Source organism: Elaeis guineensis, chromosome 10 (assembly GCF_000442705.2).
Source record: "Elaeis guineensis isolate ETL-2024a chromosome 10, EG11, whole genome shotgun sequence".
In the NCBI taxonomy this organism is placed as follows: Eukaryota; Viridiplantae; Streptophyta; class Magnoliopsida; order Arecales; family Arecaceae; genus Elaeis; species Elaeis guineensis.
In genome coordinates this window covers 5,330,014-5,357,673 of record NC_026002.2, presented here as the reverse complement: position 1 = coordinate 5,357,673, position 27,660 = coordinate 5,330,014, and the positions used below count along the sequence as shown (strand labels likewise).

Genomic DNA, 27,660 nt, shown 5'->3' with positions numbered 1-27,660 from the left:
CACAAAAAATAAATTATACTTTTATCATTCCAAATTAAGGTTGAATTTTTAACAAATCCTTAAACTTTAAAAGCTCTTAAAAACTATGGTCAAGAAAGAGGCCTTCGATGTCAGATTTATATCACACATGTTTATCATCATAAGGTTCCTAACGTATAGCTTAATGAGTTAATCGCCAAGACAAACCTCTAAATTTAACTTATAGAAGATAGATCACCTCTTCTTGAAATTTAAAAAATAGAAAAAAATAAAAAAACATCATTTATTATATTTATAATTGTTGCTCTATAGATACTACAAAAATGAGAGAATTATTTTCTCCTTATTTTGTTGTAACTTACAATTTGTTCCAGACCCTAAAAAAATTGGAGAGGTAAAAGGGAAAGAAAGATGGGAGAGGTAATAAGCTAGTATAAAATATTGCTCGGTCGCGCCCACCCCCCCACAACCAAAACGAAGGGCGGAGGATGGGCTTAAATATAGGGATGGCATTGTTTAACCATTTAACTTGTTTAATTGATCCTAATTTTTATCTCAGCCTTTAGGACCCATGTAAAGCTTGAAGAGACATGCAAATCGACTGTGGTTGTTCTCCAATTTTTCAATCTCGATTATTAGGCTGTAAATAACGTCAACCAAGTTTCAAGTTGCTTGGTCTTGAATGCCATACATAAGATGCATTCAACCTTGAGCCCTGCTTCTCTGCATGTGCTTAGCTTGGATTATTTTCTGGTGCATTGAGCTTGAATAAGCTTAATATGAAGCTGAGCCTAAGCTTTTACTATTGTTTTAGAGTGATCAATCATTCAAACTTATCTTATTTATCAACCGAGTTTTAAAGGAAGCTTGAACTTGTTTCTTACTTGCATGTGCCCAAACAAGCGTGTTAGAGCCAATCCCAAGTTTGCAGAGATCTTGTTTCATTACAAGTCCTGGCTGCCAAACTATTAACAAGAAAGCACATCACATTTTATTAAAAACTGCAAATTTAAAAAAGGATTCTACTGGGTCATGCATGCCTTTGATTAGCTAAATTGCAGACGTTTCCATGGATATGATTAGATTAATGGAAAAAAGGAAAAGGAAAGCTAAGGAATTCACCCGTTTCCCATGTTTATTTAATGCTTTTGGTACTGTTTCCCTTTGCTAGATGGCAGATTTTATGTTACAGATCATCTGAAATATTGTTGAATATAAAAATAGAAATAGTAAAAGCACTTGACCCAACATTGGAGATAATCTTTATTGAACTTTGCGGCAATATTCATTGTATGATGTGGGACTTATCCCTTGATCCTGTGTTGGTAAAAGAAAAAACTTTAAATATATAATGTTGGGGAATACCCACCGACCGACTTACGGTCGAAGGGGCCGACCCCGACGGACGACTCCGACCGACCGACTGGCCGACTCCGGCCAGGAAGTCTGATGGCCGACCGACCGACTGGCCGACCGACCGACGGCCGACCCCGACGGCCGACCCCGACGGCCGACCCCGACGGACGACTCCGACTGGCCGACCCCGACGGACGACTCCGACTGGCCGACTCCGACGGTCGACCGGCCGACTGGCCGACCCCGACCGACTGGCCGACCGACCAGGAAGTCTGATGGCCGACTCACTCGCCGACCAACGGAGGGCCCCGACACCACTCAGCTGGCCGCCGACCTAGGGTCGGTCGACTCCTCCGATCGCCGTACAGCCGTCAGAGCTTGTCAGTCCTGACAGCCGCATGCGGCGCGGTTACCTAGGGACATGGTCCCGCCGAGAGCCGGGTCAACCCTGGTGATTGGACGGCCACACGGCGACATGACGTTTTCACGGTGACTCTGACAGTCTACAGTGAGTTGACAGTTCCTCACTTGTCCGCGCCATTAATGACGGCGCCATACCTAGCTCCACTATATATACCGGGGAAGGCAACAGTGCAAGAGGTCGATCCGCCCGTCTCTCCCACATACGCAGGCTCGCTCCTCTCTCTCTCCCTCTCTCTTTCTCAGAGCTCTCTGTCTGCATTTCACTGTTGCCCAGTCACCTCTCTGACTTGACCGTCGGAGGGTCCCCGCCGGAGCCGCCTCCGGTCAGTGCGGACTTCCTTTTGCAGGTGCACGCTCCCCGGCGATCGGGCGACGAGGCGGCCCGACCTATGCCTTCCAGGAGCAGCCGCCGACGACCGCGCCGATCCCTGTCGCCTCCATGCGAGCGCCCCCAAAAGCGCTCTGATGCGTAGTCGTTGATAGCACCAAAAATAACTCTACTTACTACGTAGGTAGGATGAGTCGAGATCGTATCCTCAGGGACCTTGGGCTAAGTTGAGATTGCAAGTTAAAAGAAAGAAGCGTTGTTTTTGATTTAGAAAATAAATTATCGTAAAATTGAGGTAATAAAAAAAATAAAGAGCTCGGGAGTTTTGAATTAATTTGCACTAGCAGAGTTGTATCTCTTTTTTAACTAAATAGATGTGATTAATCTTAGGAAAAATACCTGTCTTTCCTCGGCACGCTCCGTACCCGTAGATCACGGCGCGTCTCCGGAAAGTACTAGGTAACCAACTCTTCTTTCCTCGGCACGTCCCGTATCCGTAGATCACGACGCGTCTCCGGAAAGTAAAAGTTGTTCCTAATATTAATCTAACAAGAAAGCATAAATAAAAGCATATGATAGGGAGCAAATAAAGAACTCATGATAATTTAAATAAAAAGCATAATCTTTATTGCATATAAAGAAATACAGGAAAGTTTAGAACAATAAACCATCTCTGTGTCGTTACAAAATTTCTTCTCCACTCCCGAGACTGCTAGCCTAGCTGCTCATGAAGTAATCCCTTTCTATTCCTCTATGCAAGGCTCTAGAAGAATTTCTGGGCTCCCCTTCAATGAGAGTACAAAAGTCTTTTTATAGGTGTTAGGAGGGAGGAGTTTTACATGATTTTTCGATGTGGGACTAAAAAAATACAAATCTTTCAAAACATTTTTAAATATTATTTTTTTCTTTATTTTGAACTTGTCTGTAGTGCACCCACACCCGCGAGATGCTGCACCCGTGCCCGCATCAGCGCCCGTCCCGCATCCGCGCCCGTCCCCGCGCGTCCACGCCGCATCCCGCGCGTCCACGCCGCGTCACTGCGCGTTGTTCACGCCGCGTCACTGCACGTTGTTCACGCCGCGTCACTGTTCACGCACACTGTTCACGCGCTGCTGTGAGCATTTGAATTCACGTAAACACTTTTTTGTATATTCTAAAAAGAAACAAAAATTCCTTCGTAATGACATCTATATCCTTTTTGGATTCCTTGCATAGTATCTTCATTTTCTATAATACCAGATGCGTCTTTTTTTTATTTTAATTTTATTTTAAGTCCAATTTTCTTCAAACTGGAATCTTTTTGATCTATGAATCGGACTCTTTGTATCGGCGATCACCTTTCCTGTAAAACATAGAAAGAAACATCAAATTCTTAATAAGATAAATTAAATATAATTTCTTAATTTAAAATACTTAAATTAAGTGTTTATCACGCTCCCACGGAGAAGAGGAGGGACGACCATGGTGCGACGACCGACGGTCCCAGCGGCCCTCCCCTTCCCCGTTGGAACGGGCAAGGAAGGAGAAGCGGCCGCGCACGCCGTCGGCCTCTCTCTCAGAATCTTCCGGAGACTCCACTCCTGGGGTCTCCCAGCATCGACGAGCGGACGACTACGAGCGCCGGTTCGAGGAAATCGACCGCCGACTCGCTCAGTTGCAGATGGACGGCCAGAAGTCTTCAAACGACGTCGATTTCCAGACCGCCCAACCTCTCTCCCGACTCATCCTCGACGAACCGATCCCCAGTCGGTTCAAGATGCCGCACGCGGAGTCTTACGACGGCTCCACCGACCCAATCGACCACCTCGAGAGCTATAAAGCTCTCATGACGATTCAAGGGGCAACCGACGCTCTCCTTTGCATCGGCTTCCCCGCCACACTCCGCAAGGCTGCCAGGGCCTGGTACTCCGGCCTCCGATCGGGAAGTATCCACTCCTTCGGACAGCTCGAGCACTCGTTCGTGGCCCATTTTAGCACCAGCCGAAAGCCGCCGCGAACGTCGGACAGCCTTTTCTCCCTCAAGCAGGGGGAAAACGAGACGCTCCGACACTTCGTGGCGCGATTCAATGCGGCCACGCTCGAGGTCCGGGACCTCAACGAAGACATGGCAATCTCAGCCATGAAGCGGGGGCTGAGGGCATCCCGATTCACCTACTCCCTGGACAAAACCCTCCCCCGAACATACGCCGAACTGCTGGAGCGCGCATATAAGTATATGCGCGCGGATGAAGGGGCATCCGACCGACGTTTGGCCGAACCCAGAGGCCCGAAGGAGAAGTGGAGGAAAGGTCGGGAACCCACCGAACCAAGCAGGCTCCCGACAGATAGTCGGGTCTCGCCACCCCGACGAATCCAAAAGTCACCCTGACGAAGGAGTCCGAGACTGACGCATCGCAGGTATGACTCCTACACCCCTCTCCCCGCTCCTCGTGCGCAGATCCTGATAGAGATCGAAGGAGCGGAGAATCTACGACGGCCTCGGCCTCTGAAGGCAAAAGGCTCCGACCAACATGGCCGATCGTCGATCGCCGAATCAACGGCTCGATCATCGATCGCCGAAACCGATGGCCTCGGCCTCTGAAGGCAAAAGGCTCCGACCAACATGGCCGATCATCGATCGCCGAATCAACGGCTCGATCATCGATCGCCGAAATCGACGGCCTCGACCTCTGAAGGCAAAAGGCTCCGACCAACATGGTCGATCGTCGATCGCCGAATCAACGGCTCGATCATCGATCGCCGAAACCGACGGCCTCGGCTTCTGAAGGCAAAAGGCTCCGACCAACAAGGCCGATCGTCGATCGCCGAATCAACGGCTCGATCATAGATCGCCAAAATCGACGGCCTCGACCTCTGAAGGCAAAAGGCTCCGACCAACATGGCCGATCGTCGATCGCCGAATCAACGGCTCGATCATCGATCGTCGAAACCGACGGCCTCGGCCTCTGAAGGCAAAAGGCTCCGACCAACATGGCCGATCGTCGATCGCCGAATCAACGGCTCGATCATCGATCGCCGAAACCGATGGCCTCGGCCTCTGAAGGCAAAAGGCTCCGACCAACATGGCCGATCGTCAATCGCCGAATCAACGGCTCGATCATCGATCGTCGAAATCGACGGCCTCGGCCTCTGAAGGCAAAAGGCTCCGACCAACATGGCCGATCGTCGATCGCCGAATCAACGGCTCGATCATCGATCGCCGAAACCGACGGCCTCGGCCTCTGAAGGCAAAAGGCTCCGACCAACATGGCCGATCGTCGATCGCCGAATCAACGGCTCGATCATCGATCACCGAAATCGACGGCCTCGGCCTCTGAAGGCAAAAGGCTCCGACCAACATGGCCGATCGTCGATCGCCGAATCAACGGCTCGATCATCGATCGCCGAAACCGATGGCCTCGGCCTCTGAAGGCAAAAGGCTCCGACCAACATGGCCGATCGTCAATCGCCGAATCAACGGCTCGATCATCGATCGCCGAAACCGACGGCCTCGGCCTCTGAAGGCAAAAGGCTCCGACCAACATGGCCGATCGTCGATCGCCGAATCAACGGCTCGATCATCGATCGCCGAAATCGACGGCCTCGGCCTCTGAAGGCAAAAGGCTCCGACCAACATGGCCGATCGTCGATCGCCGAATCAACGGCTCGATCATCGATCGTCGAAATCGACGGCCTCGGCCTCTGAAGGCAAAAGGCTCCGACCAACATGGCCGATCGTCGATCGCCGAATCAACGGCTCGATCATCGATCGCCGAAACCGACGGCCTCGACCTCTGAAGGCAAAAGGCTCCGACCAACATGGCCGATCGTCGATCGCCGAATCAATGGCTCGATCATCGATCGCCGAAACCGACGGCCTCAGCCTCTGAAGGCAAAAGGTCCCGACCAACATGACTCGATCATCGATCGTCGAACCGACGGCCTCGGCCTCTGAAGGCAAAGGGCTTCGACTAATGCGGCTGGCTAACTTGCCGACTTAGCTTCGACTAAGAAAGGCAAAACGCCAAGACGACCGCAGTCGTATTCGCGACATACCGATCTGGTCACGACCGATCGAAGGATATTCGGCTTGCCACCGTTTATCATACATCCCGACGCATACGTCCGGCCAAGGGCTGGACAATGGATATTCGATTTGCCATCGTTATCCTATCCGAATACGTCGGATGCTACTCGACTATCAGATTCTGTGGAATGATCGTGTCGACGAGCAACGTTCGGAGGTTGGCCGACCTCCGATCCGACGTGCATGCTCGACCTACAGTCGGGACGACTGATATTGGATCGTTCGTTGATGTGATCGCCAGAGTCGGGGCAGGAAAAGATGGAACACCACTCCTTTCGTCCGAAGCTGTCGCCCACGTGTTCACGCGAGCCAACACGACATCGGGCTCAGGAGTGGAGGGGGGCAACTGTTGGGGAATACCCACCGACCGACTTACGGTCGAAGGGGCCGACCCCGACGGACGACTCCGACCGACCGACTGGCCGACTCCGGCCAGGAAGTCTGATGGCCGACCGACCGACGGCCGACCCCGACGGACGACTCCGACTGGCCGACCCCGACGGACGACTCCGACTGGCCGACTCCGACGGTCGACCGGCCGACTGGCCGACCCCGACCGACTGGCCGACCGACCAGGAAGTCTGATGGCCGACTCACTCGCCGACCAACGGAGGGCCCCGACGCCACTCAGCTGGCCGCCGACCTAGGGTCGGTCGACTCCTCCGATCGCCGTACAGCCGCCAGAGCTTGTCAGTCCTGACAGCCGCATGCGGCGCGGTTACCTAGGGACATGGTCCCGCCGAGAGCCGGGTCAACCCTGGTGATTGGACGGCCACACGGCGACATGACGTTTTCACGGCGACTCTGACAGTCTACAGTGAGTTGACAGTTCCTCACTTGTCCGCGCCATTAATGACGGCGCCATACCTAGCTCCACTATATATACCGGGGAAGGCAACAGTGCAAGAGGTCGATCCGCCCGTCCCCCCACATACGCAGGCTCGCTCCTCCCCCTCACTCTCTCTTTCTCAGAGCTCTCTGTCTGCATTTCACTGTTGCCCAGTCACCTCTCTGACTTGACCGTCGGAGGGTCCCCGCCGGAGCCACCTCCGATCAGTGTGGACTTTCTTTTGCAGGTGCACGCTCCCCGACGATCGGACGACGAGGCGATTGGCCGCAACATATAACAAGCTAGACTTACCGAATATCCCAAAAAGTAGGGATGCCAATGTTTAAGCTGCTCAACCCATTTAACTTGATTTAATCCATTATAAATCAAAACTAATTATCTATTTAAAAAATGATCAAGTTCATATTTGAACTTTTGACTTATATAAAAATATTAGTTTTAAGTTAATTAAAAAATTTTAATCTATTTTGTATCCCACCTCAATCCGTGTAGGATCCATCTCAACCCGGTTGCCACCCCTACCAAAAAGTGATATCTTACTATCATCGTGGCTCGATAAACCATATAGCAATACTCCTCTTGGTTGAGTCGTTAAGAAACCGCCTAAGTGGGGATACAAGATAAAATTCTTTATGCTTCGAAAATATGGTTTGCATGGCAAAATTATGCATTATACAACATGAACCGCACTTAAACGGTGGTAAGACTCATCTTTTCACAAGTTTTCACTGCATGTAACACATATAAGAGAAGCATGGATAGGTGCTATAACATTTGATCAATGAGCTCTTTTGGTGCTCCCATAGCATGATAAAGATGCTTCCACATTCACTTGGTGAATGTCTCTTATTTCTGTCCTATAGAGAAATGAATCATCGATCATTTGAGCTCTAAGTGACTACTGACATAAACAAAAGATCCATGATAAGACAAAGCGTAGATAAGATGGGCTTTCTATCTCTTTTTGAGTTTGTAATTTTGTATCATAGTAGAGATATATCATTGTACAGCCCAATTGCATCATGCCCAACCCCAACCTTGTAACCTCTAGAAATTTTTGTGGCAGTCATCGCTTTCGACAACAGGGATGAAGATAAATCAATGTAACATCAATAACTGAATATTAGTTAAAAAACATTACAAAGCGGTGAGGAGGAAAGAATGGGCGGATGTAAAGAGGTCAGACTCCTAATTATTGATTGACTTTGCAAAATTTTATGTATCTTAATTTTTAAAATATTTCTGTATTAGATTAATATGATCATTTATTTAAATTAAAAAAATATAAATTATATTTATTTATTTATTTATAAAATAAATAAAAAAAATATTCAAAATGTCTTAATCTCTCTTCGTCAAGTAAATACGGTCAGAATTTAGCATGTTTATCGAAAAACAAATATTGTTATAGATTAGACGGCGGTATTTGTTACAGAGCACTTGATGATTGAATTTGGAGATAGAATAAGGATTGGCTGTCTGTACTGCAAAATTTTATGTATAATAATAATAATAATAATAATAATAATAATAATAATAATAATAATAATAATAATAATAATAATAATAATAATAAATAAATAAATAAATAAATAAATAAATAAATAAATAAATAAATAAAGAAAGAGAGAGAAAGTTGGAGGGCGGCGTAGTCCATTAGGTTGGATGAATTACTTTAATCCATTTTATTTTATTTATATGCATATCTAAATTTTTTTTTTTTTTTAATGGGAGAAGAAGATGAGAGTGGTGCCAAGACTACAGAAGATGAAAAGGGTCGGATGGGTGACGGCAGAGAAGAGAGACAGGGAGGATGGATGCCTAGGCCAAGGATTTTAAGCTAGGAGACATGCCTCCCCCACCCCGAAAGGTTCTATCTAATCCACCCGTAATACTTCTCCTCCCCCACCCCCCCTCTCTCTCCCCCTCCTCTTCTGGTCCTATTTTCTTGCTAATGTGAGCTGTTTTTTTTTTTTTTTTTATAGTATTTCTTCAGTTTCTGACTCTTTGATCGGTTTGATTCAGATGATGGGTATGTTCGTTTTCTGTCAGTATTTTTGTTTGGATTTGGTGTTGGTGATGGTGGGATTTTGTGATCCGGGTCATAGTTTTGGTATGTAAAGATAAAATTTTGTTCATTTTGGGTGCTTTAGCTGGATTTCTTCTATGAGCAGTAGTTTATTTTAGAGAGTTTTAGAGAATTAAGTGTTCAATTTTTGCATCCATAGAGTACATGATTGGGTGCGATTGTTCGTACTGGATGTGGGGATTTTTTTTTTTTTAAATTCTGGATGTGGTTTTGATTCAACTTCTTGTGTTTTGTGGAGAATGGGCAGGAGAAATGAAGGGGTTGCTTGCTGGATTTCAGTTTTGAGAAATGTGTCTTACCTGTAGGATTTGGTGGTTTGGACTAGAAGTTTTTAGGTAGACCTTTCTTATTCTGATCGAAATTTGCTTAAGTGCCTCATGCTTCTGCTGCCAACGGCGAAGAAAGATTTTCAGTTTCATTCAAAATTTTTGTCTGTCTTACAGAAATTCTAATACCTTCCCCTTCTTTATGTTGAATGACTGTTCAAGTTCAAATCGGGATGCTTTATGTGCTCCTTGAAACAGAGAAAGAGTGATGTAATTCTGTAATTGTTAGCTGATCATGTAGATTAAGTATTCAATAAATGGAGAAATGAATGTAGTGCTGATCTTAAAAGTGATGATTTGCTGACTTCCCACAAATAAATGTTTCTAATTTTTGAGGGCCATGGGCGCTGTGTCAGCCATAGAACCGATGGAGTGAAGTAGACAAGGCAGAATTTGGGTAAATCTATAATTCTTGAAGACAATAGTGTCCATGGGATGGGTCATCAGATATCTAGGTGGATATTATGTAAGAATCTGAGAACGTAATTGTTTCATAAGGCTTTTTTTTCCTCGAAATATCCAGTCACTGACACAAAGCCTGGCATGTATATAGCAGTGGTTTGTTCCTCTTCAAGGCACTGGATTTAGATTCATTGCCTGCTCATCTATTTCATGTAGTTGTGTTGCTTCAATAACATATCTTGGTGGTTACTGATTACCTCAAGTCTTTGCAAGGTGACCTAGCTACATTGGAGGAACCACTTATATCTAATGGTGGGCCTTCTTTTTTTTTTTTTCCTGTAGGATGTTGAACAAAGCGATTTTTGATTTGCTGAAAAACTATGGAAATAAATTGAGAAGCTTGTTAAAGGGAAATTAAATTGATGCAAAAGATGACTATTAGTCTTCTCTATTAGAATTTTGGCCGGAGAAGCAAATATGGAATATGTATGTAAAGCCAGGTGAGCATTCTGAATATTGTTTTATTAGTAATTTATTTGATTCCTTCATGCTTTGACATAATGGAAGTTCATGTCCGAGGTAATATTTTCCCATATGAGGATTGGTGGCAAAGAGGATCATGAGAGAGTCGGTGGAAAATTTTTATGACCTGAAGTTTGAAAAGATGTAGTTGAGGCATAATCCTGTGATATGCTAGCTTCCTGAATGTAAATTTGATGTGTGCCTGCAATAGATGCATTACTTTACATGTGGGAAACAAACAATTTTATATTTAGAGGAGAGTAGGAGACCAAGCAGCTCTAATAAACATATTATGAAGTCAAACAGAGAAATTTTAGAGGATAGACCATTGAGCTTACCCTGATGAGGAATGAAGGAGATCTTGTGTCCCTTACAATTGAGGAAATATTGTATTACAACATTGAAGAAGTGTTGCAAAGCTGGAAAAAAAAGTAAATCACTAAGCCCTTGCTTTCATATTGGTGCTTCCTAATGACTTGGGATTTTTTTTTTCCTATAGTATGTAGCATAAAAGAAACTTTATTTATTATTATTTTTTTGTGCTGATGTTTTGATCTTTTATTATTTTTTATTAATTTTAAATGAAGCTTCTTATTGTAGTCTCTTTTTCGTTATTTTTGGTATTAATTGTTCTATGATGAAGGAAGAGTGTTGGCAGTTTGTGCTACATGACCTGAAAGTGCAACAAGCAGATATGGTACATCTTCATATTTAAAAGGCCATCTGGTTATCCTTGGTGGCTATGGGAACTAGGAGTGCTTGCTTCAACTGGATAGTATCTTTCAAGAAATAAAGTAATCTGTTTAAATTGCGTATGATACATAAGGCTTCAATCGTGGGATATGAGCATACGCACATACTCAAGTATGGTACGACATGAATTTATAATATTTTGTGGCTGAAACATGGCACTGTAATAAGAGAAGGGGGAGGGACTTCTGACCATAGTCCACAAAACTTGCACTGTAGATAAAAAAGGGTCTCTGAGCTCCTGGTTACTCCTGGGTACTTTTACAGTAACTTGCAGAAAATTTTTTGTTTGAAAATTTGAGATCAGTTATGTGCTTGTGGTGGCAAGAATAAGACGCATGGAATGATTATCATAAGTATTCTGTGCAGTTGCCCTGATTTAGGAGTAATAACTAAGCTAGCAAATATCATTTGACAAGGATACTATTTAGTTGCAGTGCTTTAAGATGTGTAACATTTCTATATGGATAGACCTGTCATTTCACATGGACTTTGGACAAAAGGGGAAAAAGCACTCATAAACTAGGCTGATTAATGTTAAAATATGAAGTGAATGACATATGAGTTATGAGGTGGGACAGGGTGGCATGCTTAACGCATAAATTTTCAAGCCTTAGAAAAGACATTTTTTTCAAAATCTTTTCTTGTAATAGGGATATAAGGTTTTGGAGGGATTTTCAATGCCTTTTGTGGGTAGAGGAATAGAGTAATTTGGAGGAAGATGTAAAAATCTTAAGTTCATGACTGCTAAAATGTAATAGGGAATTGGATGGTCTAGCAAGTTCTTATATAAGGAAAAATTAAAGGGTATATGAGGGACTTTCTTCTATCTTTACTGACTTTCAAGGTCATGATTTCCTTATGATTTGAAAGATAATAAAGTTTGGAAGCCTGAAGCTAAGGGAGACTTGTGATGAAATATTTCTAAATGTCCTTTGTGGATACTGAATTCTGTTTTGACCTCTAAAGGAGAGGGAAATTGTCAATTCGAAGATTCTTTTTTTTTTGTGGGTCCAGACTTCCAGCAGAATATCTTGCATGGGGATTGATTTTGTACCTTCTGTAGGAGATAGTACATAAGGAGATTCTTTCTTGTTTCACATATTGCAGATTTTTAGGTCTGTTTTCCAGATTTTTGAGACTCTTTCGAATGGACTTATAGGAGTTGTTGCAATATCTTGGTGCATCGACTGGCTTGGACAATGATAGAGAAGGAAATATGTTTGTATAAACTCTAAAATGTTGCTGAGAAAGGAAAAGATAAAGTTTCACTCCCTTTTTCTTTATTTCTGGTGATCTGCTTCCACCATCCTGGAACATACTAGCAGTTACCACTTAGTATCATGTCCTTTTATTTCCTGGTTTCTACTTCTTATCTCATTGTATAAATGAAATCTTCTTAAATATTTCAATATTTGATAAAATACATCTGCAATTCTACCTGTGTGTATGATGTTCTTTATCCTTTACCCCTTTGTTCTTCCATAGAATTACATACTATTTAATTGGTTAAAATTATGAGGTTTACAGGTAATTATGTATTTACTTCAGGTGCATTCTTTTGGACATAAAAGTTTCATTCATGCAAACACACTTTTTAGTGAAAATGGCTTACAATACTTCTAGCAGATATTCTTGTCTTTCCTTCAATTGCACTATTTTTTAATAACTCATTATCGTGATAGGGATGAAACAAGTACAAGAGGAATTTGAGATACCTAGGGGTTTGGAACCTGTGCATTTTACTGAAAGACAAAAAAACATGGCAATATAAAGGCTTTTGAGATGCAGAACCGTAGCGACAAAGACTCTGAGCAAAGTTCAGTTCATTCAACAGCTAGTTGTCTGACTTATTGCCCACCATGGTGGAACTCTAGTAGGCCAAACATGCTGCAGTCTTCTTATTCCAAGAACTTATGTGGGAACATGAGCACCGTATCACAACAATCTAATCAGATAAAACAACCTGTGCATCAGTTGCCTGACCAAGACTCATCGTCAACTCAATCAACTGGTCAATCCCATCGAGAACTGTCAGCAAGAATGGAGGAAAACCTTCATGAGTGATGTGCTTCAGCCCATTCTGGTATGATTTGCTACTGAAATTATATCCCAGCAGAAGCTTCCAGTTAAGATTTGTCTTGTAGTTTTAATATTAGCAAATAATTTTAGTTTTGTTTTTCCAAAATTCCTTTCCTGTCCCTAGAGTATGACAGAAAGGGTGTTATGGAGGTCTAGAGGCTTGAATTTCAAATTCACTCAAAGCTAGTTTCATTAATTGTTTTATTCTTCTTCTGTAATGCATTTTTTGGCATTTTAATGCTATTGAAATTTATTTCTGTCAGCTTTCTGTGGATGTTCTTGGGAAAGTATTTATGAAATTATTTCTGAGAAGGTGAGTATTATTTATAGGAGTAATAAAGTTGCCTAAGAGACATCAATTTAAGAATGAACATGTACAAGGCCGTGAAAGTTGAGGTTCCTCAATGAGCATCTGTAGATGGATCTATGTAGAAGTCTCTGTCTGTTTTAGAAACAGCTGCACACTGCTGTGTCAAGAGACTACAATTCTGAATTCTAATGTGAGGTCAATTTTGGTGATATCACTAGTCACATGGGTCTTTTATTCAGCAACGTCCAAGAAATAATTGATGCTTATACTAAACGGAACCAATATCTTCTCCATATTTATCTTCTTTAAATATTTATTTTTCAGCTTGATTTTAAAATTGAAATAGTTTAAAGTATGAGTAAGTCTCTCATGCATCATATTTATTCATGAATGACATGTTTATATTTCTGATGTCCGATACATGAATAAGTTTGGTATCTAGATAGTAATAAGTACTTAAATATTGATAAAGTGTCTCTTCATATGTGATAGGGCTTTCATATGCCATCATTTTCTTTTCCTTGTTAAAAGATTTCTTGCACTAAGGGGCTTGATGTAGCTTTGTATGCATTTAAGATAGTGCAAACTGGTTGTTGAGCCTTGGTAAGATGCATCTTTTGTGAATTAGGCTGGACCCTTGTGGATTCTGGATGGTGGAATGATCCTGATAATGGACTTCCTTGATCACCATTAACGTTGAACTTCAAGTTTTGCATTGGATACTTGTTGCAATATACCTTTTATCTTTAGCAAGGATGGAGAATGGGAGGATTCAGCATGTATCCATTCATGCTTTAGTCTGCACAGCTTATCCATGTAAGTATTTAGCCTTCAAGGTTTGAAGGTTAAATACAAGGTTTCCTTGGTCAACCCTAAACCACATGGACATCAAACCCTGCACTCCATAGTGAAATTCTGAAAATATCCGAAAGGATAACGTGAAGTGTGTGTGTGTATTCATTTTCTATATATATATATATATATATATATATATATATATATTATATATATTTTTTTTTTTTCTACCAAAGGTGAAAAGGGATTTATTATTTTCCTTTCGACAGAAAGAATTGATTATTAAATCACAACCTAGTTGAATCAACAGCATTTAGTGATATTGATATGTTTTTATAAGTACAATAAACCATCATAAAAAAATAGCTTTCCTTATCAAAGAAAAAGAAAAAAGCTTTAAGTTGTGTCTATGTGGTTGAGAGCCCTGTGACTGTATAAGAGGTTTGGTGTTCAAATTTCTTTTTTAAGTACTATTTTATATGATTTTCCACTTGCCAACTTGGTTTTCCACTTGTTCAGGTCACCTGCTTTTGTGAAAATTGAGCAGTTTAACTCAGTTTCCATGGGATGAAAGCCCTCTTCATCATTTGACATGCAATTGGTGAAAATCCTGAAACACTTCGACAAGATTTAATCTAGGACCCCTTTCAAATGAAGAAAGCACTAGCTGCTCTGGCTATGCCCCAGCTGGTTTTAGTTATATTTGTTTTAGTTTCAAGGTTCTCTACATTTCAGGTGTTTATTTGCTTAGCCGGTCAGCCAAAATGAATCCTCATTTTCTTGTGATTTTGTTTGTAAATTTTACTTCTGAGAACCATTACATTTCCAGCTTTAATTTATTGGTCATCCAAGGTGAGAGATGAATCCTACATTTCCAGCTTCAAGGCATACTGGTTCTCATATTTGTTTTTTCAAGGTTCTCTACATTTCAGGTGTTTTGCTTACCCAATCAATGTTTCCTCATTTTCTTGTGATTTTGTTTGTATACTTTACTTTTGAGAACCAGTATATTTCCACCTTTTATTCGTTGGTGCCAAGGGGAAAGATGGTATAAGGTATCAGGTTAAGGTTGTATGTTAGTTTTGGTGTGCAAGCTTTTGATTTTTGGGTACAATTCGTGTTAATGACCAAAAGATGGAACTCATTTTCTAGGTGAGTAATTCTTTCTGTTTGTAGGTGGTAACACTGCATATGGAAGCATGTGTTTTGCATTTTTCTTTTGCAGATACATTAGATATATTCTGCATTCAGGATCTAAAGTTTTTAAATTTTCAAAATTGAGTTGTTGTGATCAATGTGGTGACTTCTCTCTCTTCTGTATAATTCTGAGTCATGATTTGAGTTGAGATGATTCAGAAGCTTCTTTTTGGGGGTATTGAAGTTTGACAGGAAAATAATATTCTGTAATCTGTATTGATTGCGACTTTTTGATCTCGCCTCTCTCCTATGCACAAGCCTCTGATGGTGTTACTGTACTTTCATGCAGGTGATAATGCAATTTCTGGGAAGCAGGTTGAAAGTCATATGAAGCCAGTTTTAACTCTGGGTTCTGCAGCAGCTGTCCTTCCTCCTCAAAAAATTGATCTTAGCCAGTCTATTGTGAGTTCACATAGTGTTAGTGGAACTTAATATTGATTATTTTGACTTTCAAATATATCTTTTCACATTTTTGTGCAGTTGAATATGTCTGCATATACTTATCTGTTTGGTATTTTGTTATTTCTGTTGCAGGCTTGTGTTCCATACTCTTATGCAGATCCATACTATGGAGGGATTTTGGCTGCTTTTGGTTCACATGCTTTGGTGAGTATTCTTGAACAAAATTTCCTTTATTGCCTTACTTTTTCTTAGACACATCTTCTTACTTGTCATGTATGTCTATTTCTCACTGCTGGATCTTTGTATGTGATAAGAGCAGAAGTTGAGTAGGGGAGACAGCATTAGCAGAAAAGGTTATATGTATTTCATAACCATTCTTGAAGCATGTCACAGTCCTGGCAAGAAGAAAGAAGGAATTTATATTCCATGTTTCCTCTATTAAGTATTCTAATAGATAGTGTTTGGTATATTATGAAGGTGATACTGCTCTGGATTGACAACTACTTTTGAAATTTTGTTATGTACATTACCTGTCATGATGAAATTACTAATAGACAGTGTTTTGTTTGCTTGCCATGGTGATTTGCTTTTTGCTCAATTGTCCTTTTAATCCGGTTTGAATTGTGCATGCTCGAAGCCATTGATTTTTTTGTTGTATGTTGTAGCAGCCTTTTGAAAATTTCTTTGTTCTAGCATGAAACTTTTAAGAGTTTGTTTACATCTTCATAGGATATTTGATGGCATATGTTCATTTGACATAACATAACAAGTAGAATCTAAATTTAGAGTTAGAAATAAAAGAAAGAACATACTGAAAAAAAACTAGTCCTGAGATTTTATTCCAGTCCATGAATATCAAATATTAGCAGTCCTACAGTATTTAAAATTTTGCATAAATTTCCAAAATGACCATCATTTGATCTAATCTGTTGCCTTTTCTATGAAGGTGGCAATTAATTAATGATAGCTAGCTATTCAATTTTATGATGGCCTTATTTTGCTCATTATCTAAGACTCGTTCCCTTAAATCATGTCCAAAGGAAAACCTCTCGCTTGCAAGAAACTCAGGGTCTCCCGTATATGTGTTTTGAAAGAATTACAATCTTCCTTCTTTACTGTTTATACAAAGTTGATTAGTTATTGTCAACTATATGAACATGCATACTATGCTTGTCTGCATGCATGTGCATAAGTTTCTTTCATTTGCAATTCAAACTTGTTCCCTTATATCATGTCCAAAGGAAAACCTCTTGCTTGCAAGGCACTCCGTGGTCTCTCTTATATGTTCTTTGAGAGGAATTACAATCTTCCTTCTTAACTGTTTATAGGAAGTTAATCATTTATCATCAAATATACGTCCTTGCATACCCATGTGCTCATGCATGTGCATAAATTTCTTCATTTGCAATTCAAACTTTGGTTGCATACATGCTTGTATATGTACGTTCATCTGAAATTCAAACGATGGTTCTTCTTCAACTGTGCATTTTTGGTGTGATGACCAGTGGACGTAGCTACAATATCTTAAAATACCTGCTCATCTTTGAGTGTGCAGACATGTACTTATAAGCTCTTTATTTGTTTTGTTTCATTATTCTTGCACCTAATTCTTGAAATATGGGCTGTATGTTTTCATTCTGCTGATTCCTCTTTATGATTATTTTTTTTGAAAAAAATATGGGGGCAAGGTTTCTGTCATCCTAGCATCCCTAATCAGTTTATACTTAAAAGCAGATTCACCCCCAAATTGCTGGAATGGCACCTTCTGCTCGAATTCCCCTGCCTCAGCCTGTGGAGGATGAGCCCATATATGTCAATGCAAACAATATCATGGAATCCTTTGACGGAGGCAACTGCGTGCCAAGTTAGAGGCTCGGAATAAACTCATTAAAGGTCGAAAGGTAGCTTATTATACATTTGCTGATCCTATTCTTTTGGTCTTCATAATTTCATTTTCAACTTCATTTTCATTTTTGCTCCAAGAAGTGAAGTGCAATGTCATTTGAGATAAACTTCAATGAGTTTCTTTCAAGGCACTGAAATTTTGCTTGTACCATGATACCTCGTGGCAGTGGTATAAAAGTCTGTTTTGAAACATTGTATGGTTGCATTGTCCTTTGTTATATGAAGGGCTGCTGGTTTTCTATTTTCCTTGTATATTATTATATGCTACAATTTTCTAAATTCACTTGTCCAACAATCTGCTGCTGCATATCTTGTTCAGCCATACCTTCATGAGTCTCGGCATCTTCATGCAATGAAAAGAGCAAGGGGATCGGGTGGGCGCTTCTTAAACACAAAGCAGCTTCAGCAGCAGTCCCAAACTACCACCTCCAATGATAGCAAGAATGCCACCGGTTCCTCTCTGCTGCAACTGGGTGGAGATGGAGGGGGAAGGCTCCACAGATCTGAAATTCTCAACACACACAATGACATTACAGGTGCAACAGGCTCACCTACTTGCTCTGAGGTCACAACTGTGTCCACCAATGAGGGATTGTTCCAACATCAGGATCATCATCTCAACTTTACCAACTTCCATCCCCATGTTGAGGAGTTCATGAAAGGTGGGGCAGCATAATTTATAGTGTGTCCCAGCAGCAGGTCTCAGTTATGAGGTGAACATGGGGAAATTACCTGACATTGTTCTGGACTTCAATGCCTGTCCGGTGTTTCCTGGCAATTCATCCTTGGCTTGGATTACTTCATTTCTGAAATTTTGCATATGTTAGATGTCTTGTTAGGAGAATCAAAAACTATGTATATGGTAATGCTAATGCGGACATTCTCTTCTTTTGGCAATATATGGATAACTGGGTTCTATTTTAGATCTGTTATCTGGACTTGAACATAAAATGGAAGATGATTCAAGGAAGAAAGAGATGAGTTTATTGAATTGAATCTCCAGAACAATCCTACCTATTTAGCTGCAACTGATTTATCAATGGGTTCGCACCTGGTTCATACTATATATCTGCAAGGTATTTAATTGCAGAATTCTTTTCAAGGACCCGGCTGTATTGTGCAATAGTGAAGGGTGCTGTATAGTGATTTATGGATTGAATCCTAAATCAATTCTAAGTTGTGATACTTGTACATGGTCTTTAATGCACATCCCAAGTGGGATTCATGGCAAGTCTTACATTGTTTGTGTTTGGCAAAATTTTGAATTACAAGGGCAGATTCAAAAATTTCTGTTTGCCATGGTTAGAACTTAGAACTCAGCCTAAGTTGCGTCCAGGTTGAATTGATTCAAAGTAAAGAGCAACTCCTGCCATCAATTTGTCAGCCCCTAGATGAGTCCCCTGTACTCCTGAATATCTGGGATAAGAAGTTCCATTTCCGCCATCTCAAAGTAATGGAAATATGAGATTTGTAGGCTTCCCTACAATCTCTACTCTCACAGATAGTGTACCTTCCAAAATCCAAGCAGGCCTGCAAGTATGATAGATTGCGTGGGTCCAAAATTTTGAGGTCGCCCACTGATGAATCTAACTTAGATCTTCCAGAATTTGAACAGAGGGTTATGAGCACTGAATCCTCCAGTTTATGTGGTGCATAAATTCAAACTTGCACAACTTATATCCTACATAAGACCCGGATAGCAATAAAACTACGTGTCTTGGGCAATGGTAGACCACACAAGGATTAGAGTTTTCTTACTTTTAAAAACAAAAAGGATTATAATTTGGGCCAAACTTCAGTGTCATTGCCTCAAGCATCAGACGCAGCACTAGTTCAACATCATACAGGTCTGCATGCACTGAATTCAAATGCATATTTCTTGCAAATTCCTTGCTAGCTTTAGGAGATCTAAGAGCCAACCAACCTTTTCTTCTCCTCTCTCTCTCTCTCCATCTGTGTTTCTGTGACTAGTTTTGAGCCCAAAACCTGAAATCTTCTTTTCCAGGCATGGACATGAAGAGCTGGCATAATCATCAAACGTTGCTTATTGTTTTTGAGAAAATTCAAAGCTCCACTGTTTCTTCAAAGTTAATAAAGTCCGCCTATTAGAGCAACCAGCACCTGGAGTACGTGTACTGCACTTTCAAAAAGATCACTAGAGTCTAAAACCATCATTGAGGCTGTTATAGTACAAAAGCAGTCATTATTCTGGACGGTCATTATTCTAGATATGAGCTAAAGAACGTAAAGGTGCAATTGATACCCGTTACCTTTCCTAAAAGTACTTCTGGGCTTTTATCTTATTAGGTAGAAAGGAGCATCTCCAGGGAACATAATACCCACCCTGCAACATTGTGGTTGCGGCTCTCTTTTGAAAGGAATATGGGTGTTTATGACCTCCCAATCTGATTAAATTTTACCTTATTAACAATTCACATATTAAATAAGCAAACTTCAAAATTTGGGAGGTGATGTATCCCTCAAATTAAGAATTTGATGGGAGAGTAGTCAAAAATTATGATGGAGGAAAAGATGTGGTGACACATGATTTGATTCCTGCAAGAATCAACGGGGCGTGTTTGGTTTTCGATTGAAATTAAAATCAGAATGGATTGAAATAGAAATTCGATGGCCACATCCTCCGATGTATTTGGTTCGTGAATGGAATTAAAGTCGGAATCAAAATAAAATTTAAGTCCTACGGGGAGAGTAGGGATTGAATTTTGAGAGGTTGGGGTAAATTGCATTTTTTCTCTGGAATCGAAATGAAAATGAGACTTCTCCTAACCAAATGGCTGGAACAAGAGTCATTCCTATTCTCATTCCAGCTTCCAACTTCTCGAACCAAACATGCCCCCAGAAGCTTCATTTTGTTAGTTAAGTAGAAATAGATATCTATTAAAATTTAATCTACTGCATCAAAATTTCAGCCTATTAGATGAGTATAATCTTCTCCGAAATTCAATTCAGACTTGCTCTACGGTCTTGCTATGAAAAGTCTGGTACATGTCCCTCTCACTAATCATTCTTCCAATGGCTGCCAACAATAAACATGTGCCCCTAAGTTGAATCATCCTATTAAAGAAGCCATCTCTCTTCCATCAAAACAGAATATCTTGTCCATGAGAAGAAACCAAACCTTGAGGGAAAACAAATGTGAGACAAGGATTTCTGGCTCACGATGTAACATCTATAGGTTTGGTCATTGTAATGGCCCAGCCCATAGGGCTTTTGGGCTTGGCAAAAATTTTGGTGAGCCTAAAGGACCTACGAAAGGAAGGAGGAAGACTCCTAATCAGAGTCTTCTTCCCTTCCGACTCCGATAAAATCGGAGTGATAGAGTCCGGCACGGGTTAAGAAAACTCCTCTATAAAACCCCCTTTCCCTCCCTTTAGGTCTTTATCATGGGATTTTGAGAGATTATTAAGAGTTTAGAGGGATTTTTCCAAGATTTTTCTGCGAGTTCTTTGAACAGGAAGAAAGGATCGCCGGAGTTCTTCTCGGCTGCCGGAGCAAGGTAAGCTCTTTCCCTCCTCTTTCTTCATTTTGGTTGTCTTTTCTTCACCGGAGAGTGACGGCAAGCCGCCGAATTTAAGAAGAACAGGGTCATCCCTGTTCTGTTTTTGTTTCCCCTGCATGCCATCGGCAATAGCTACCGTTGGGGCTGTCGCCAGGGTAGTGTGTTCACCACTGCGGGAGCTGCCAGGGGAGGCGGGAGTCAGCCTACCTTGGTTGCGTGCGGGGGGAGAGGGTATGAGGGGGATCGGGTCCCCTGTTTTGGACGAGGAGAAGAGAAGAAGTGGTTTCTTCTCTCTTCTCAAATAATTGAAAAAAAAATCAAACAATTAGTAAATTAAATAATAAATAAATTAAATAATTAATTAATCAATTTATTTTTTAGATGGTTTAGGAAAGTTTGGGAAGGAAAAAATATATATATATTAGGGATAAGAGTGAGAATTTCGATAAACTTCAATAAAAGATTTTAGAAAATCAATTTGATTTATTTTACAATATTGATTTAATATATATATATAAGGGAACAGTCCATTGGACAAGAGGACATCGAGAAAGGTTTAATCCAGATTATCCTAGTGAGTTTCTTTCTCTATTTTCTCCCTCTATCAGTTTCTCTCTCTACTAGTTTCTCTCTCTAAAATTTTTTCTCTCTTCATAGATTTTCTCTCTCTAGAAGTCTTATGGATCAGTGGAGGATCTTGATACATAGACAAGTCTTAATTTTGATTAATCCTAAGAGAGATCCTCGATTTGTGTTATTAGGATCGATTATCGATAATTTTCTCCATATATGATTTTTATATTTGATCAGGGTTACGCAGAGATATGATTGTCTGCATATGATACCGAGTGGAATATTTTGTTAAAGAAATTTATAAATCAAAGAAGAACATTGATTTTTATGTTTGGATCAGTCACCGATAAAGGTAAGAATCTCTTTACATGATCATTATTATATATATGCTATTTTACTGTTGGTCTTGCATCGTTGGTTTTTGCATCATCGGATTTGAGATCGATGAATTTATTATACCTGAGATACTGTTATTTGATTTTGAACATGAGTATGTTATGTCAATATATATATGTATCAGAGATTGATGGCATGAATATATGGATATGACATATCTGAATTGATCATAATGCAAGACTGAATTGATTGATGAAATCAACACATAATGATTAAATGAAAAGAAAAAGATATATGGTATGGACTAGCCTTGTCATGTGGAATAGCTTGTCAGGAGCTTATGCCTGGGACAGCCTCCACTGGCTTACAGGTGGATCAGCCGGCCAGGAGATCATGCCTGGGATAGTCTGCCAAGAGCTTATGCCTGGGACAGCCTCTCACGGGCTTTCGTACGTGGGACAGCCGGTCAGGAGCTCACCTGGGACAGTCTTGAAAGACTTTTTAAGTGGATTCGATCCGGATGATGATTGAGGTATAGACTCAGATAGTCCAGAGCCAGAAAGAAAATGTTAAAAATCATGTGATTATGAAAGGAGAAGTGAAAGATAAGACATGAAATAATTGTTGAACAAAAGTATTTCACCTGTTAATATATGATGATGCATCTATTTTGACAAGACAGAAAATTTATGAATGTTTGCATTATTCTGGACATTGAACATGAGATTTTATATTTTACTGCTTATCCTTATTTTCAGACTATATTACTATATCAGTGTGATATGAGAATTCTTACTGAGCTGTAAAGCTCACACCCCTTTATCTTTCTTTTCTTCTCAGAGTTACAGGATGCTTATGATTGGCTATGGTCTGGATTTACGGGTGAGCAGAAGGATAAATAAGAGTGTCATAGTATCTGATCAGAGAATTGAAGAAATTTAATTTATAATTATACAAGATTTTATGAATTATTGCTGAAATTAATTGTTATAGATGTTAAGATTGAAATGATTTAATTTGGCCTTGCATATTCTTTAGGGCTTGCTCTAAGGAGTGTGCGGCCATCACGTATCCGACCGGATGTTGGGTTCGGGGCGTGATAGAATGGTATCAGAGCATAGGTTATGATCATTAGAGATTATGATATAAGTGATTAGAATATTACAGAGTGATATCAGAGCTTAGGTTATGATCATTGGAGATTACGATATAAATGATTAGGATGTGATAGAATAATATCAAAGCTTAGGTTTAAGATCACTAGAGATTATGAAGAGATATTAAAACTTTATGTAAGATCAGTAGGATGTGACAGAATGGTATTAGAGCTTAGAGGTTAGGTTACGTTTATTTGGAGACAATGATACAAGTGATTAGTATATGACAGAACAGTACTAGAGTCCAAGTTTAAGGTCACTAGGGATTGTCATATAAGTGATATCAAAACTTTGAGATTATAATTAATAGAGTATGATAGATAATATTAGAGTCTGAGGTTATAATCATTAAGGATGTAATAGAATGATATTACAATTTAGATTATGATCATTAGAAAATATGATTTAAGTGGTATTTAAGCTTAAGATTATAATTATTTGAAATTATGATTTTAGTGATATTTAAACTTAGGTTATGATCATGAGGAACATGATAGATATAAAAGAGAAGATTCAATATTTAGATTTCGAATCAATAGATATTAAGATGAAATTTATATATAAGTGGCATATGATATCTATAATAGAATTGACGAGTTATATTTTGGATTTCAATTAGTAGTGTGGCCTGAATATAAGAAGAGTTGACCTTAGAAGGAAGTGGAAGGTATTGATATGTTATGTTGAGTATACTCGATGATTTTGGAATGCTAAACTTATATGGAAGGAAATTATGATAACTTTTCTGATTTTGATGTTAATTATTTGAGCATTATAAATTTTTAGACTTATCAAAAAAAAATTAATTAGGGTATGGTCTAAGAAGAAATTTCATCATATGAGAGAGAAATATTTTTGAGCATTGAACCTATAAGAGGATCATATATGAAACTCAATCTTAGATAAAAAAATTATATCTATATATATATATAAAATATACTTGAATTTTATTATGAGAATATGAGATACACATTTTGGTAAAATCTTTAGTTACTCAAAATATCATATTCTGAATATGATTCCTTGATCTTTCAAGTTGTATTGAATTTCAAGTCAAAAGCTTACCTTTCTAAGTGGTCAAAAGTATTTTGATATTATTGTTAAATTAAAAAAAAAAATTATTTTGTTAGAGTATGATATACATATTATAATAATTTATATTACTATTTTTGGATTAGATTTTTTTTAATTTTTCTTGTGATTGTTAAAGATGGTGAAGTGTATTAATTATTCAAGTCAAAGTTCGAATTTTTAAATTAAATTAAGACATCTTGCTAATGTTAAATTTTGAATGACTTATACAAGGGACAAAATTTTGTATGGATTTATTGATTAATATTAAGGGTTGTGATGAAGGGAGCTCTATAAGAAATAATCAAGTTGATTCTACTCATAAGGATGTTGGCTTGAGTTCTTTTAGTTCGTCAAGTTAGAATTAATTCTTTTAAAAAGGAAGATTGATTTAAAAATTATCTGAATAATTGTAAGATAAATCTAAGGTTAACTCCAATTGATTCTAGACATGTTGGATTCTTGAAGAGTGATGAAATTTATGCAATGATTTCAAATATAGGAAGTGAATCAAGATTTAATTTTTATATGCTATACCCAAAGGTAGTAAAGATAAAGAAACTTAAAATTTTGTCCTAAGTCTTATATGAAATTTGAAGATTGAATCTATCCTGGATTGATTTAACATATAAGAATATTTTTATCTTGATAGACTTATATAATTTGATAAATTAAGATCAGAGTGTGCAGCAAAAATGTGGTGGATTAAATTGATTAGAAATATTAATCTTTTAAATTAAAAGATATTATGATAAAATATATTAGTTGCAAATAAGGAAGGATTTTATTGATAATGAAAGGATGCTATAAATTTTGATCTAATCTGATCATAGTCGGACAATTTTTGTCAGTAGGTTATTTTATTGCAGATAATGCTAAGAAGAATCCTAAACATCTCAAGTTTATTATTAACAGCTTGATAGTTTTTTTTTATTAGTTCAAACCTAAAATATTTTGATACAGATCTCATTTTTTAAGATTTATATTATTACTCGAACTGATGTAGAAGGTTGAGGTTTTTCTAAGATGAAAGTCTAATTGTTAAATTTATTAGAAGGTCAAAAGAAGAAAGAAGCCTGTAATTATGAGGAGTGTTTGATGTTTAGGCTATCTTTGGTTTCTATTAAAGGTAATGAGCTAATCAACTAATATAATGGATAAAGAATTAGGTATTTTAATACCTGATCAAAATGTTATTGTTTGTTTTGAAAAAAAAAATTGAGAAACCAACTTGAGGAGAATAAGTTTGAGATCTCATGTAATTTTGTTATATCAAAATTTTGTGAAATAAGTACTATATAAGATAGACTATTAAAAGTTTAAAAATGATATAATCGATATTCTTTTAAAATTATTGATCAAGCAAAGTTAATTTCGAGGACGAAATTATTTTAAGGGGAGGAGAATGTAATGGCCCAGCCCATAGGGCTTTTGGGCTTGGCAAAAATTTTGGTGAGCCTAAAGGACCTACGAAAGGAAGGAGGAAGACTCCTAACCAGAGTCTTCTTCCCTTCCGACTCTAATGAAATCGGAGTGATAGAGTTCGGCACGGGTTAAGAAAACTTCTCTATAAAACCCCCTTCCCCTCCCTTTAGGTCTTTATCATGGGATTTTGAGAGATTATTAAGAGTTTAGAGAGATTTTTTCAAGATTTTTCTACGAGTTCTTTGAACAAGAAGAAAGGGTCGCTGGAGTTCTTCTCGGCTGCCGGAGCAAGGTAAGCTCTTTCCCTCCTCTTTCTTCTTTTTTGTTGTATTTTCTTCACCGGAGAGTGACGGCAAGCCATCGAATTTAAGAAGAACAGGATCATCCCTGTTCTGTTTTTGTTTCCCCTGCATGCCATCGGCAATAGCTGCCGTTGGGGCTGTCGCCATGGTAGTGTGTTCACCACTGCCGGGAGCTGCCAGGGGAGGCGGGAGTCAGCCTACCTTGGTTGCGTGTGGGGGGAGAGGGTATGAGGGGGATCGGGTCTCCTGTTTTGGACGAGGAGAAGAGAAGAAGTGGTTTCTTCTCTCTTATCAAATAATTGAAAAAAAAAAATCAAACAATTAGTAAATTAAATAATAAATAAATTAAATAATTAATTAATCAATTTATTTTTTAGATGGTTTAGGAAAGTTTGGGAAGGAAAAAAATATATATATATTGGGGATAAGAGTGAGAATTCCGATAAACTCCAATAGAAGATTTTAGAAAATCAATTTGATTTATTTTACAATATTGATTTAATATATATATAGGGAAACAATCCATTGGACAAGAGGACATCGAGAAAGGTTCAATCCAGATTATCCTAGTGAGTTTCTTTCTCTATTTTCTCCCTCTATCGATTTCTCTCTCTACTAGTTTCTCTCTCTAAAATTTTCTCTCTTCATGTATTTTCTCTCTCTAAAAGTCTTATGGATCAGTGGAGGATCCTGATACATAGACAAGTCCTAATTTTGATTAATCCTAAAAGAGATCCTCGATTTGTGTTATTAGGATCGATTATCGATAATTTTCTCCATATATGATTTTTATATTTGATCAGGGTTACGAAGAGATATGATTGTCTGCATATGATACCGAGTGGAATATTTTATTAAAGAAATTCATAAATCAAAGAAGAACATTGATTTTTATGTTTGGATCAGTCACCGATAAAGGTAAGAATCCCTGTACATGATCACTATTATATATATGCTATTTTACTGTTGGTCTAGCATCGTTGGTTTTTGCATCATCGGATTTGAGATCGATGAATTTATTATACCTGAGATACTGTTATTTGATTTTGAGCATGAGTATGTTATGTCAATATATATTTGTATCAGAGATTGATGGCATGATTATATGGATATGACATATCTGAATTGATCATAATGCAAGACAGAATTGATTGATGAAATCAACACATAATGATTAAATGAAAAGAAAGAGATATATGGTATGGACTAACCTTGTCATGTGGAATAGCTTGCCAGGAGCTTATGCCTCGGACAGCCCCCACTGGCTTACAGGTGGATCAGCCGGCCAGGAGCTCATGCCTGGGACAGCCCGCCAAAAGCTTATGCCTGGGACAGCCTCTCACGGGCTTTCGTACGTGGGACAGCCGGCCAGGAGCTCATCCTGGGACAGTCTTGAAAGACTTTTTAAGTGGATTCGATCCGGATGATGATTGAGGTATAGACTCAGATAGTCCAGAGCCAGAAAGAAAATGTTAAAAATCATGTGATTATGAA

The 27,660-nt window shown here is 39.3% G+C and overlaps 1 pseudogene; it reads left to right on the top strand.

Annotated features, from left to right (window-relative positions):
- Nucleotides 1-8,714: 8,714 nt before the first annotated feature.
- On the top strand, nt 8,715-18,705 carry LOC140851956 (nuclear transcription factor Y subunit A-5-like; annotated as a pseudogene).
- The last annotated feature ends 8,955 nt before the right edge of the window (nt 18,706-27,660 follow it).